The sequence below is a fragment of the Nannospalax galili genome, unplaced genomic scaffold (genome assembly GCF_000622305.1).
Source record: "Nannospalax galili isolate Female #2095 unplaced genomic scaffold, S.galili_v1.0 scaffold184, whole genome shotgun sequence".
Lineage (NCBI taxonomy): Eukaryota > Metazoa > Chordata > Mammalia > Rodentia > Spalacidae > Nannospalax > Nannospalax galili.
The window spans coordinates 1190567-1197993 of NW_008351649.1; the positions used below are offsets into that span (position 1 = coordinate 1190567).

The 7427-nt window shown below is 47.8% G+C and overlaps 1 protein-coding gene across 4 annotated transcripts in view; it reads right to left on the minus strand.

Annotated features, from left to right (window-relative positions):
- The window catches only part of Luzp1 (leucine zipper protein 1), a 90196-nt gene extending 90071 nt beyond the window's left edge, over positions 1-125 (minus strand). For 2 of the 4 annotated variants that reach the window (XM_029553771.1, XM_029553773.1), the window contains exon 1: positions 42-117. The gene's annotated coding sequence lies outside the window, so the exon portion shown is untranslated. Of the gene's footprint in view, positions 1-41 lie in introns of all 4 variants that reach the window. The other 2 variants (XM_008848576.3, XM_029553772.1) reach the window with 2 other exon arrangements.
- Positions 126-7427: the final 7302 nt, after the last annotated feature.

Sequence of the window (7427 nt, forward strand, 5' to 3'; positions counted from 1 at the left end):
TCCCGCGCCGCGCTCCCGCCGCCTTCGCGCAGACCCCTCACCTCTGCGGCTCCAGCCCTAGCTCCCGTCGCCGAGGGATCCGGCGCTCGGCTCCCGGCGGCCGGCGCCTCCTCAGGCTCCCCGGGACTGACAATGAGGGGCGGGGCCTGTGTGTGACGTCCGCGTCCTGGAAGGCGGGGCTGTCTTGAGGCCACACCCCTCCCTTCGGCCCTTCTCCCTTCTAGGCCTTCCCACTTCCAAGCCCGGGCTTGAACCCTGCCAAGTTTTTATGGCCTCCCCAGCTAGGTGCCCTGGGCCTGTGCTCGGCTCTGAGGGAAGTGGAAATGGAAGGCAAGACTCTGGACTCTCCAAGGGATTGTGAGGGTTAAATGAGATCATCCATGGCAAGTGCGTAGACCAGGGAGTAATCGATCAACAAATACCAGCCTTTACTACTCAGTAGGTGTGGAAGAGGAGCTCGATGTGGCTCAAAAGGCGGGACATCTAGTCTCCTAGCTCCTTATTAACTCTTCATGTTATTCTAGGAAATATTCTCTCCCATTTGTGTTCCCTACTTTCACTGTCTTTAAAATGGGAACAGGCAATGACCAGATCTCAAAAAGTCCCTCCAATGATTCTACGACATATTTACTGTGGGCCTTCTATGTGCAAGGTACCTAGGGTGCAGATAGGGAGGGGGGAGACTTTGAAGATAGCCCAAGACCCACACCCAGCAGAGCACAGGCCAGAAGCCAGAGATACTCTCTCTGCAGATGCCCTCCCACGGGCTGGCACCCAGCAGCCTGCACAAGCCGGGACACAGATGTGCTAAGGTCTGCTGACTCTCTGACTGCAGCAGTACGGTTGGTCTCTGGAGACACCTCTTGTGTAAACTCTTTATTGCCTGTGGAACAAAGGCCAAAGCCCTGGCCTGGTATGCTCACTTCCTACCTTCACACACACACACACACACACACACACACACACACACACTAAAGTTTATCCAAACTTCCCTCAGCACACCCACTGCTTTCCCACATCTGCTGCTTTCTTTGCTCATCCTCTTCCTTGCTATCTCATGCTGATGTGCATGCCTTCCTAGTTTCCCCTCAGACAGAAGCCACCCTCCAGGATCTCAGTACCTGATGGCACGGGCACTTTATAACTTGTATCCAATTGATGCCAGCTAGGTGTGGTGGGACACTCCAGAGGCAGGTGCATTACCAATTTGAAACAAGCCTGGGCTACAGAGTGAGAGCATGCCTTTTTTTAAAAAAAGGCGGGGGGTAGGGGAGACTGGAAAGATGGTTCAGCTGTTAAGAGCACTGGCTGCCCTTGCAGAAGACCTGGTTCGATTACCAGCATTCACATGGTAGCTAACAACCATCTGTAACTCCAGTTCCAGGGGATCTGACACCCTCTTCTGACCTCCACTGGCATTGCACGATACAGGTGCACTGACCTACATGCGAGCAATACACTCATACATATAATAATAATAATAAAAATAATTTAAGGGGCTGGAGAGATGGCTCAGTGGTTAAGAGCACTGACATAAAATGTTTTTTAAAAGACCAGTTATAGCAGTAGCTAATAGGCAAATGCTGAAGAAGGTAAGGTGGGAAAAATCCAAGTCAAGGCCAAGCCTAAGTTGCATCCTTGGACTAGAGATATAGCTCAGTTGGAAGTTTGTCTAGCATACATGAAACTCTAGGTTTGAGCCCAGCACCATATAAATTGGCATGATGGCACATACCTGTAATGCCAGCACTCAGGAGATGGAGGCAGGAAAATCAGAAGTTCAAGATCATCCTCAGCTACATAGTTTGAAATTAAATAAAATAGGCTCCTGCCACCATGCTTTCTTGACTCCTTCCCCATCATAGAGGACTCTCTCCCTCTGGAACGATATGCTAAAATAAACCTTTTCTCCTCCAAAGATCAATTAATCAATAACTGTGATATTGTACAGAAAGCACTGGGTACAAACAATATGGAAGTCATTCTTATTTTCAATATTATTACTATCAGTCTTATTTCCATTTTCTAACACAGCATCCCTGTGATGGCCCATCCAGTTATCAGGCAGGGTGGTGAGGGCCTGTAATCCATAATCCTAGCATGTGGGAAACAAAAGCAGGAGAATGAGTTCAAGGCTACAGGAGACATGAGACTATGGAGACCCTGGAAAGAGAAAGAAAGAAAGAAAGAAAGAAAGAAAGAAAGAAAGAAAGAAAGAAAGAAAGAGAGAGAGAGAGAGAGAGAGAGAGAGAAAGAAAGAAAGAAAGAAAGAAAGAAAGAAAGAAGGAAAGAAGGAAGGAAAGAGAGAGGAAGGAGGGAGGGAGGGAGGGAGAAAAGAATCCATACAGTCATTTCATAGGGGAAGACTTCAAATGTTTGAGATAAGGAAACTGTTTGCTGACAGTGGCCCTCCAAAGCACTGTCATTAGAATGAGAAGCAATTCCCCAGTCTCCAGACCCCAAATGGATTCTGCAGGCCCCAGGACATCATCTTGACACACCTTGGAGTTGACAGCTTTGAGTTCTCTTAGCAGATTGTTTACAGCAGAGCTGATATGTGTGTGCCTCAATGTTTTCCTTCCTCACAGAGAGATGGATGTGTATTAAGCTGTCCTTGACTCTTCCTCAGTCCTCTAAAAGAGCTGCAGAGAGGCACTGGGCATTTCCAGAGTATAGGCCTGTGGGAAGAGGGGAAGGACTGTAGGGTTCTGATTAATTTCCTGTGCTGGGATAGGCAAATAGCTGACCTGAAATGCCTGGGTTAGTCCCCAAGGGCCCCTAACAAATTGTGGTTTATTTTTAGAAGAAGAGACTCAAAAATGGTACTTCCCATGAAAAGTAAGCATGACCACAGGATTGCTTCAGACACCAACGAAGCCTTTCCTATCTGCTAACACTGACTCCAAGCACTGCAAACCCTTAGAAGGGAGGACCCAGCACATACAAAGAAGGAGCTGAAGACAGATGTTTCTCCAAGGCATGGGTAGCCCCATCAACCACTTATTCATTCATCCAAAGCAAAAGCTTTGGCACAGGACAGATTGGGAGTCAAATTGTAGCTCCACCATTTACCAGTTGTATATCCTTGCACCTCCAAGTCTCTACACCTGAGTTTCTCATCTGCAAAATGGGTATATTACCTAGCTCATATAGTAGCTATTGAGGACTGAATGGAATAGCATGTGGAAGAGCTTAGTTCAGAGCCTAGCACTCAGATCATGCCAGGCCAGAAAATGGTAGTGGCTCGCTGTCTCTCTCTCTCTCTCTCTCTCTCTCTCTCTCTCTCTCTCTCTCTTATTGGGAATTGAACCCAGGACCTCAAGCATGCTAGACAAGAACTCTACTGGCCTCTGGGCTGGAAGGAGAACTAAACAATAGTCTTGTCCTCAAGAAGCTCCGTTAATAAAAGGAACACGGTAAATTTGCATAAATAGGCTAGAAAAGGTGTCTACTGAGAATTGTTAAGCACAGAGTAATTAGCAGGTGTAGTTGGAGTCCATGATTTATAATTTATGCTTAGTCTACACATAGGAAAACTGTGAACATAAAGAACTAAACAGGGGACTTTCACATTTCTCCGTTCTTTTCGCTTCACTTTGTCTCTGTGTGTATATAGGAACTTTCCCAAAAGGCCTAAGCCCTAAGAGGGAGGAAAGTGGATGAAAATACAGCTGCAAGACACATCAGCAGAGGGCATCTATGCCAACTGTATGTACTGCCACAAAGTCCCAGAGGAAGCTGGGTGTGGTGTCGCATGCCCATAATCCCAGGACTCAAGAAGTGGAGGCAGGAAAATCAACTCAAGGCCAGCCTGGGATACATAAAACTCCCCAAAAAGATAAGATTTGAATTCCAGAAGCTGGGATTATAACTCCATGTAGAGCATGTGCTTAGCATTTTGACATAGGGGTTCAATCTCTCCCATGTAGAGGGGGAGGGAGGGAGGGAGGGAGGGAGAGAGAGAGAGAGAGAGAGAGAGAGAGAGAGAGAGAGAGAGGAGAGATCCCAAATACACCACTTACTAACTAGCAGTCTTTAGTCCACCAATTCAAACACTAATCTCTTCTGGAAACACCTTCACAGACACACCTAGAAAGGATTTGTGCATCCAGTAACCCAGCCATATTGATATATAAAATTGGCTATCACACAGTAGGAGGTCCCTCCGTGCCCTCCCAGAGAACAACAATATGACAAGATCTTGTGTTTTCTATGCCTAAACTTGCACTTTCATTTTCCCCTATGATACCTCCCTGCAATTTAATTGCTTTACAAGCAGCGCCTATGACTTTGTCATCAGAAAAAAAAGGCAATAAAAACACATAAAAAGAAAGCTAACCAAGCAAGCATTGGTTCACCTTTGTTGGTTTTCGAACAGTAAATAATAATGCAGTAATAATTGAGGCCTCGGGCAAAGTCTCATAGGAATCATAGAAAGCGAGAGTGAGATAGGATGAAATCACACTCCATGTGCCTCCAAGCCTCCAAGTGGCTTGGTTTTAAGTCCTCTCATGTCCCAAGTCCTTCCATCACTACACGTATTTCACTCATTCATTCTGCAAGCATCTATGGATCCTTTAGTATAAACCAAGAATCATGCCAAGTACTCACATCAACTATCTCATCTGGGGTATAGGAAGTCTTTATTGCTAGTTTGTAGATCTGGAAAACAAGGCGTGGGGGTTAAGCAAGCCAGAGAGGCAATGTAATTCACCCAAAGTCATAACACATCTAACTGGAACCTAAACCAAGATCTGTGCAACGTCAATGGCTAAGTCCTTGAAACCTGGGATGTAGCTCAGTGGTGAGAGCTTCCCTAGTATGAAGTGCTAGGATCAGTCCTCAGCACTGCCCCCCCAAATGGGGGGAGGGGCTTGAACAAGTCACTACTTCATCAATTTCCCTGGTTTGTCAGGATCAGGGTGCACTGTGACACTTATGCAAATTAAGTGTTTTGTAGGTTATAGCACTTGCTGGAAAGGAAAACCATTACCACAGCTCTTTGGGAACTGGGTGTCACTCATCTCTGGTTCTCCTGGTGATCTCCCTACCAGCGTTCATCACCAGGGCTGTTTAACTCCAATTGGCACATAGGACCATCTTCCTTGCACAAACTCATTTAATCACCTCCCAGCTCCTTAGTCTGGGACCTCCTTAAAGGCAGGAACATGCTTATTCGTTTCTAATGTTTCTCGGCCCCTAATGCAGCATCTGGCATGCATCTCTTCCTTCCTTCACTCCTTTATTTCATAACAAATGGCTGAACATTTAGCATGTGCCAGGGCCTCCACGGACTACGCTTTAGCAAAAGTCCGCTGCCTTCCTAAACTTTGGGACTGGTGAAGTGGAGAACCGGCATTAAACACAATTATTTAATAGCATTAGCTCCAAGTGTTGCAAAGAACCAGGTCATATGTTATGAGGGATAAAGGGATTCGGAGCAGGGGCCTAACTAAATCTAGGAGACAGGAAAGACTTAATGAAGAGGAGGTGGCTGGCAGCTCAGAGAAGTTAAGGAACCTGCTCAAAGTCACACAGCCAGAAAGGACTGTTTCCAATGCCGGTACTGTACTAGAAAGCACTACCTTTTACCCTCCATCATCTTTTTCTTCCTTGGTTCTTACGGGTAACAAGAGATCAAGGTCTGCCCATCACAATAGCTTCTAGACCCAGAACTGTTCTTGACGTTTCTCTCTACAACCCCCCTCCCCCAAGAAACTGAACCTCTGAAGATGCTAGACCCGAACCACAGACGCCAGGCACAAACCAGAATCAAACATCCGCCTGGAATCGAATGTCCGCAGGTTGTGCAATTTACTAGCGGTGCCGGGGGATCACTCACCCACCAACCCTCTCACCTCCCCAGAGCGAGGACTAGCCTGGTTCCCTCCCTCCCTCCCTCTCTCCCAGTCTCCCAGTTCCCCCGCCTCGCGCGCGCGTTGGCGCCCCGCGGCTCCCGCAAATGCGCCGGGACTGCGGCGGAGAGCGCCGCAGTGCAGAAGGCGCGGGGTGCCGCAGCGTGGGAAGCTGCGGCGGGGGCGCTGTGGCCCTCCCCATCCACCGGCAGGGCGTTCCCGCCAGCCCGCTTCCTGCAGCCGAAGGCTGGGGCGGAGGGCCCCGGAGCCTGGCAGGCCCGGTTCCTGGCTTTCTCTGCGTTTCCTGAGCGGGACGGCCGGGGGATGGGACCCTGGGCGCAAAGCTCCTTCTCCCGAGCTCAGCCAGGAAGTCGCGTCCTTGTGAACGCCTCTGCCGGGAACGTGCGAAGGCCGGTGATGACTCCGTGCAGCTGGGCAGGAGGTGACCCATTTATCCAAAGCAGGCAAGTTCCTGAGCTTACCACGCAGCCAGATTCCAGTCCCGAGATGTCAGCGTGTAAACACCATCCTATGGATGCAAATTTAACCAAATCAGTATTTGTTTATTTATTTATTTTTATTTGTGTATATGTGTGTGCACGCCATACTGCATGTGTGAAGGTAAGAGCCCGACTTGTGGGACTTTGATCTCTCCTTCCACCATCTGGGTGCTGAGGTTGGAACTCACATCATCAAAGGCTTGGCAGCAGTGGACTTTACCCACGAGCCCTGTTACTGTTTTATACATGAGGAATCTGACAACCAGAGAGGCCAAGTGGCTTCTTCAAAGTCACACAGCTCCATAAGGAGCTAGGAATTTGACTTCAGAGTCCTGTTTCCAGACCTCTTGCACTCCATTCACCACCCCACTGTAGTTCAGCAGCCCCTGAGGATCAAGACCTGTATCTCATTTCTTTCTGGGTCCCCAGATGTCCACCCAGATCTTGGCACAAAGTGTGTATCTCAGAGATGACTATGGAAGCTTAAACTTAGGGCATCTAGCCTGACACTTTCTAGAACATTCAACCAATGAAAATTCAGCTTCTCCTTGAATATTTTCTATATGGTGACACCCCACCCCCGACCCCTGCCCCAACAGCTCCTTCCCTTATGGACAAAAGTTAGTTTAAAAAACATAAATGCAGGGCTGGTAAATTACTTCGTTTTTAAAGGGTCTGCAAGTGAACATGGGGACCTGAGTTCCGAACCCCAATATCCACAAAAAAAGCTAGGCTTATAGCCCCAGCACTATGCGCAGAAACCTGCAGATCCCCGAAGTTCATTGACTTGCCCAATTGATTAGCTTCAAGTTCAACAAGAGACTCTGTCTCAAAAAATACAAGTGGATAGCAATGGAGGAAAGATGTTGACATCTGACTTCTGGCCTCTGTCTGCATGTACACACATCACATACAACACAACTACACACAGAGGTTTTATTATTACTACTAATAATACAGTATTTATTTGTCTTCTCTCTGTCAAACCTCGAGCCAAACCACTTTCCCCAGACTTCCTGGGGAAGCACAGGAAAAGGCGCATACAGGGCAGAGAAGACATGAGAGAAAAGAA